General features: G+C 31.7%; 1 non-coding gene across 1 annotated transcript; it reads left to right on the plus strand.

Annotated features, from left to right (window-relative positions):
- The first annotated feature begins 2,479 nt into the window (after window positions 1–2,479).
- TRNAY-GUA (transfer RNA tyrosine (anticodon GUA)) lies at window positions 2,480–2,563 on the plus strand. Its single transcript has one exon. It is a non-coding gene; the product is annotated as a tRNA-Tyr (tRNA).
- Window positions 2,564–7,610: the final 5,047 nt, after the last annotated feature.

Genomic DNA, 7,610 nt, shown 5'->3' on the forward strand with positions numbered 1-7,610 from the left:
ATATCAAATAAATCATTTTCATCTTTGGTAAATTTACAAGGGCTATAGTCATAGTAATCCTCCTATTCAACTACTTCAACCATTTCCGAGCACCTTGTATGTTATGGGGCGCTGGGGATTCGATTTTTTATGTATGTTTGATTTCTCATTACTGCCTTATAATTAATTGGTTTCGAATATAAAAAATATTGTCTTGTGTTGGTCCATAACCTGACAAGGTAAATCCATGAACTCAATTCGTTTATTCTTTTCTATTTTACTAGTCGTCTGAACCATGAATTGTCTTATGGCTCATCAATCAGATAGATGAATTTTTGAACGAACTCTTCAATTCAAGGAAGAAGCGATCCCCTTCTCGCTACTGGTTGATCCCCAGATCTACCCCTTCCCCTCCATCAACTAATCTTATTCTTGGATCTTGTTCGTGAAATTGATAAAAATCAATATTCTTATGTATTTTTATAATTTCTATGTGTATTAAATTACTATAGTCTGATATATATTTCCTTCATTTTATTTCTTTATTTATTGTTTTTCTTTATCATATTTCCTTCAGATGAATATAAAACAAAAAAACTCCAGAGGCTAGTTTTTCATTTCACGGGTCGAGAAATCCACTTCGAATCTTTTTCTATTTCCTTTATGTATATCAGAAAAAGATTCGAAGTTCCTATTTTTCAATCTAATACAATATTTAATAATATTAAATTAAATAATAGGAGACTCAAATGAAAGTTTCTTTTCGCACTCACTCTCCATCACATTGGCAGAACAAAAGTGTCATATGGATCGATATGGAAATATTTGATATGTGAAGACATGATTTGATTTAGGTTTCTATCTATTATAGACTAGATAGAATATATAGATAGAAATGGATCTTGTTGTGTTCTGGAATCAAAGAAAGATAAGATGTTGAAAAAAAGGCTCTTGAGGTTGTAACTTGAAATAAATGTTTCTCTTTATCTAGAAAGGAATAGAATATTAATTTATTCCTAGGAACAAGAAGATTGAATCAAATATCGACAGATTCTTGTGGAGTCCAAATAAATATGAAATAAAAAGAAATCGACTGTTCCAATTTCATCTCTATCAATTTTAATATCAGAATAGTGGATATAGTCACGATTCAATGGGTTAGATCCACTTACTTTTCTTTTGTTGATTTCTAATCTTTACAATTCTTTACAATGGATTTGATTGGAATAATCTAATTCAAAATCAAAACAAAATATATATTTGTCGCTTCAAAGAGACGGCTTATCATTATTCATTCTAATTTCAACTTTCTTTTAGAATTCCTCTACTCTAACTCATTAGAATAATAACTTATTAGAGTTAAATTATACAATTTCTAATTCAATTATTATACATATACAGTTGGGTTTTTATTACCAATAAAAACAACATCCTTATGTTTCAATATGAATACTACCATTTCATAGGAGTTTTATGAAAAAAAAGTCAAAAGCCCCTTATCGGATTTGAACCGATGACTTACATTACCATGGCGTTACTCTACCACTGAGTTAAAGGGCGGTTCGACTCAATTACTGAATGAATCAGTAGACGGATAAGAGATCTATTTTATATATAAGTATATGCAGTAGACTCATAGTGGCTAGTAGCTCTCAGGAATGAGAATTCTAATTTACTTAACGTGTAGAGGGTAAAATGGTTTTATTGATATTGGGTTTGATAAATATCAATGCAATGAATTGTTTCAAGGCCAATCATAATTGGCTTATCAGAACAGAACGAAATTCATTTATTTGATTAATACATGTACCTTAGCAATTCGACATAGATCCAATCTAGTTTATCGAAACATGTGATGAAGAGATTTGCTTTGTTCACCGAACCCAATTTTTAGAAAAAAAACACACACACATAATTTTTGATAACTTCTTGTTGCCTCTTCCAAAAATTCCCGATTTACTTTTTGTTAATTTACCGGCTTAGTGTGAGATAGAAACATGCCTGTCTCGTCGTAATAATGAGTGAATCAATGAATGAAAGTGGAAAAAATGAAGGTTAACTCCCTTTTTTATGTTTATGTTAAACCAATCACTGATCTTATACTTTGTATTATTAATATAATCTAGTTTCTTTTTATAATATCTATTTATTTCTAATAAATATTTATATAATAGATTGAATTTATCTAATTTATTTCTATATCGAATAGAGTGGCGATTAAAATGAATGATTTACTGAGTATAAATCGTGAATCAAAAATGGAAAATCATAAAAGATGGAAAAAGCTTTCGGCTCTAGTCATTCCATTATATTGACAATTTCAAAAAACTGCTCATACTATGAGCATAGTATGGTCGCGGTCAGGCAAGTATGCCCCCATCGTCTAGCGGTTCAGGACACCTCTCTTTCAAAGGCAGCGAGTTCGACTTCCCCTGGGGGTAGGGTACTACGAAAGGAAGTTGATCATGGATTATCAATAAACCTAGAATTGATTCTTCCTGGGTCGATGCCCGAGCGGTTAATGGGGACGGACTGTAAATTCGTTGGCAATATGTCTACGCTGGTTCAAATCCAGCTCGGCCCAATAATTCGCTGATCCGCCATAACCTAAAATGCCCATTTTTTTGTATTTTGTTTTCCGAAAAGCCAAACAAAAAATTAGGAAGAATAAAAAAGTCAATTTTGTGATATATCCATCCCTACCGCTATTTGTTTTTATTTTGTTCTATTTATTTAGTTGTTCCCATAAATTATGACCTTGATAACGCTCTAGATTCATATCAGGATCATTAAATAGAAAGTTTAATGAAAAGAAAAAGAGTAAAGTAAACAAAAAAGAAGACTCTTTTTTGTTTTCATTTTCAAATTGATTATTGATCGATTTATTTGGCAATAACGAAAGGATTCCTAGTAACTAGGAATCCGCGTCGCTCTCACTCAAAGTGCATACCCGTATGGATATCAATATATCACTCGCGCCTTTGTTTGTTACAACCCGGCTTCGAATCTAAAATCTAAATAGAAAATGGCTTGAATGAAATCATAAGACTATCTATGTTGTACACTTTTCTTTATTTCCCTGGGATTGTAGTTCAATTGGTCAGGCACCGCCCTGTCAAGGCGGAGCTGCAGGTTCGACCCCGTCAGTCCCGACGGATAAAATTTTTAAAATACATCAATTGATCCCTCCGTTTTCTGTCAAAGGGGATACAAATGACAGAATTTCATTCCCAACGATATCTTTATCTTTTTTTTATTTATTTTTTCCTTTCTCTTTTTTGTTGGGGTTTATTTGGAAACTATTTGTAAACGGTGAAAGTGGAAAAGCAGTCAGATGATACATCATCAGATGATTGTACAAGGAAGGCAGTAGATTATCGAAAAGAAAGGGTGGAAAAGAATATATATAAATAAAGGAAAGGAATTCTTTTGATTGGACCAGGCATCACTTTTTGTATTCGGTGTGGATAAAAGATCTTCCTATGTTATACTATTCAATTCTCGACGGTGAATCGATTTGATAGCCTAGAATATTGTTATTCATGATATTGATCCGATTCGATGTCATTGAAATGTAAGTCATTGCATTGAATTTACAAGCGACAAATTTATCATCTCTATGGGATTAAATCGAGTTATTGCGAAGTAAAAAACAATGAAATTATGGGAAGTAAATATTCTCGCATTTATTGCTACAGCGCTGTTCATTCTAGTTCCTACGCTTTTTACTTATAATATACGTAAAAACTGTCAGTCAAAGTGATTAATTTGAATGAAACTTGACTTTTTATCAAGGAGTTAAGAAAAAAGGATTCAAATCTCGTCTTAAATAAAATGAATGGACTAGAATCAGCAGTATCCTATAAAACTCGATAGTATGGTAGAAAAATATGAATCTTTCTACCATACTATCTATATCTAATATGTAATGTAGAAAGATACAAGCTTAATATAGATGAATCCACAATATGGATCTTCATACATGTCGATATCAATTAAATATATGTACTGTACATAGTATCTCAATTTTATTTCTTCGCTTGATCTATTTTATTTGTGTTGATTTCAATTAATCTGAAATAATTGAAAGGCAAGTCTTACGATTTTATAATTCTTTCATTTCATGGATTTGATTTTTTTGGTGGATACCGAGATTCCTATTAAAATAATCAGAAATGAAGGAAAAATGGAATGGAATAGGCATATATTAATTAAATTAATAAAAAAAAAAGAAAACCAAGTAATCTTTTTTGAACATTCAAAAGTAATTCGTTGAGCAACTGACAGATGATCCAAAGAGTTCTATGGTAACTTTTCTTCGTATTTCGTTTCGAAAAAAGGGTATACCCTGCCGATTTTGAATTTAACTTCTTTGATCCATGATATGAAATGAGTCAATAAAGCATTTCATAAATGAAATTCAACTAAAACTGGGGGTAAGTGTCTAATATGTGACTACACTAAGGCAAGATCTTATTAAATTAAATAAAAAAAAGACTTTTTTTTTCTCTTTGAACAGTAAAGAGGGAGGGAAATAAAAACAAGCAAATACAGAAAACAAAGGGGGTTCCTTGTCCCTCATTGTCCGTTTCTAACTCTGGTAAGAGCTGGTTCATCAAAATAGACAATTTAGGAAGAATTCTTTTTTTTTTAATTGCCTATCATCCGGATCCCTTTTACTTTCGAAATACGAACATAGGGATTATTGAAATGTTTGTTTGATTTTGATTGAAAAGGTGTTATTCATAGAATACATTACTCCACTAGAATCCAAGAATTTCGAAATGAAGACTAATAAAATAGTTAAAATAAAAAAAGGCTTTGCAAAACGATCTAGAAAACAATTGATACGGTTTGATTCCTCAACCCCAATTAGGAGTACCCTAGAGCCACTTCTTCCCATACTACGAGTGAAAGGAAAATGTAAAGACTACCATTAAAAGCAGCCCAAGCAAGACTTACTATATCCATGTGTATTATGTCCCTATCTCTATGAATATGAAACAAATATGAAGGAATTCCATTTTCCATTATTGTTCACTAATAATAGTGGAATTACTGGCGCAAGTCAAAAGAAAAGGGAATTGTGACACGCCACCGTTGATGAATCACTTCGATAAATCCGCTTATAACAAGCTCTTATATGATTTCGAGTAAAATCGAGAACCATTAAGCACAAGCAAAATGCGCAGTAACACTTTTGGAAATATCAAAAGAATGTTACTCACATGTATCAATAATAAGACTTATTCTTTCTTTTGGTGTCCCTCATTAAGTAAAAGCCGATTATCTATCAATCTAATATTAATTGGATGCCTGAACATTCAGAGACTTTCATCCGTCTGTATACAAAGTATCTTCAACCCTTCTACAACCATTCATTAGTTAATTAGACACTCCCGTTATCAATCTAATTCAAGACTCCTCTAGTAGCCACTCCATTAGTAAAGGGGCTCCCATATCAAGATTTACTGATTCCTTCCACTACTTTAGTTTTCCTTGAATCCTAGACGTTAGGAGACGTTAGGATTTCGAGTTTTGTTGATCAGGCGACTTTGGTTTGAACTGGGGAATAAAGGTTTGCAGTCCCCGCCTTACCGCTCAGCCATGTCGCCAAAGGCTACAAACAAAAAGGGAGTATCCCCTTTTCTTTTTCATTTTTAGATCGGATCCATACCTTCAATTGGTTATAGTATCTCAAGACACACAATATCTAAAAACTTTCCCTTTCTTTTCTATTGAAAAAGAAAATGTGGATTCTCAGTTACAAAAGTCAAAATTCAGGACAAATAAATTGGAACCATTAACTATTGACTGCAAATTTATGGACGATTCTTCTTCACTTGTCTTTTTCTAATGGTATAAGAAAATCAAACTGGATACATAACTAATCAGTATTGATTTTTTTTTTCAATAAAAAAAAAACTTTCTGAATTTCAAGTATATTATAATAATATAACAGCAATTATGAGTCTATATAAACCCCAGAGCATAAGTTGTTACACAGTTATAGTTATCTAATGAGGTATTTTATCTATCTAGATATGATGTCCATAGGAATCAGCACGAAATTATCGTGTTTCAATTTTCATTGAATAGATTAAAATAAAAAAGAAAAATAGAATTTTTGATAGAGCACGCCATGTCTTGTCTCCATTAGAGCGTTATAATGGAATAAAAGAAAGACATATATAAATAGAAATGCTATATCTGCACATGTTTAATAAATATAAGCCCCTTTTCGTATGCTTACTTCAATCATATTCTAAATATTCTACTAAAAATAAAAAACTAAAAGTGGGTAAAAACATCTATCTTCTCTGCGAATCGTTTTTTGAACAATGGAGTCCATGAAAAAATTAAGCGCTAGAAAAATCAACTCTCTCCCTATATATATATTTTAGAATTATTTTGTCTTTATCTCAATGAACAGATCAAATCAGGAATTCCTTTCATTTTCTGGTATTCAATCGGATTGGAATATGTAATATCATAATAATGGTAGAAATTGAATTATTTTTTATATTCTATACAAAAACAAAACTCCATGCGGCTAAATGGCATTTATCAATTCTTTTCTGTATCTGTTTGTTCTAAATATAAATAAAAATTTGAGTATAATTTTTCTTCTTCCGTTCATACGCATTTCATATTTCATACATTCCACATATATTATATGGTATATGGAGTTAGATAAAATTTCATGTGATTCAGTAAACAGAATAGAAATTCAATTCCATCATTATTAGATCGATTCGTAGGATTCGATGAAGAATGAGAAAAGAATGGGATTCTTTTGAAAGGAAATTCAAAATGCTCAGGGATGAAAATGGAAATGTCTACAATACCTGGGTTGAATCAGATACAATTTGAAGAGATTTGTGGGTTCATGGATCAGGGCTTAACAGAAGAACTTTATAAGTTTCCAAAATTGAAGATACAGAGCAAGAAATTGAATTTCAATTATTTGTGAAACATATCAATTGGTGGAACCGTTGATAAAAGAAAGGGATGCTGTATATGAATCACTCACATATTCTTCTGAATTATATGTATCCGCAGGATTAATTTGGAAAACCAGTAAGGATATGCAAGAACAAACAATTTTTATTGGAAACATTCCTTTAATGAACTCCCTCGGAACTTCTATAGTAAATGGAATATACAGAATTGTGATCAATCAAATATTGCAAAGCCCGGTATCTATTATCGATCAGAATTGGATCATAACGGAATTTCGGTCTATACTGGTACCATAATATCAGATTGGGGAGGGAGGTTAGAATTAGAGATTGATAGAAAAGCAAGGATATGGGCTCGTGTAAGTAGGAAACAGAAAATATCTATTCTAGTTCTATCATCAGCTATGGGTTCAATCTAAATTCTAGAGAATGTTTGCTACCCTGATTTTTTCCTGACCGATAAGGAAAAAAAAATTGGGTCAAAAGAAAATGCCATTTGGGGTTTATCAACAATTTTCTTGTGTAGGCAGGGGATCGGTATTTTCTGAATCCTTGTGTAAGGAATTACAAAGAAATTCTTTCAGCAAAGATGTTGAATTGAGAGGATTGGTCGACGAAATGAACCAGAGATTGAATCTTAATATACCTCAGACAATACATTTTGTTACC

Source organism: Gossypium raimondii, unplaced genomic scaffold, assembly GCF_025698545.1.
Source record: "Gossypium raimondii isolate GPD5lz unplaced genomic scaffold, ASM2569854v1 Contig00295, whole genome shotgun sequence".
NCBI classification, from domain to species: domain Eukaryota; kingdom Viridiplantae; phylum Streptophyta; class Magnoliopsida; order Malvales; family Malvaceae; genus Gossypium; species Gossypium raimondii.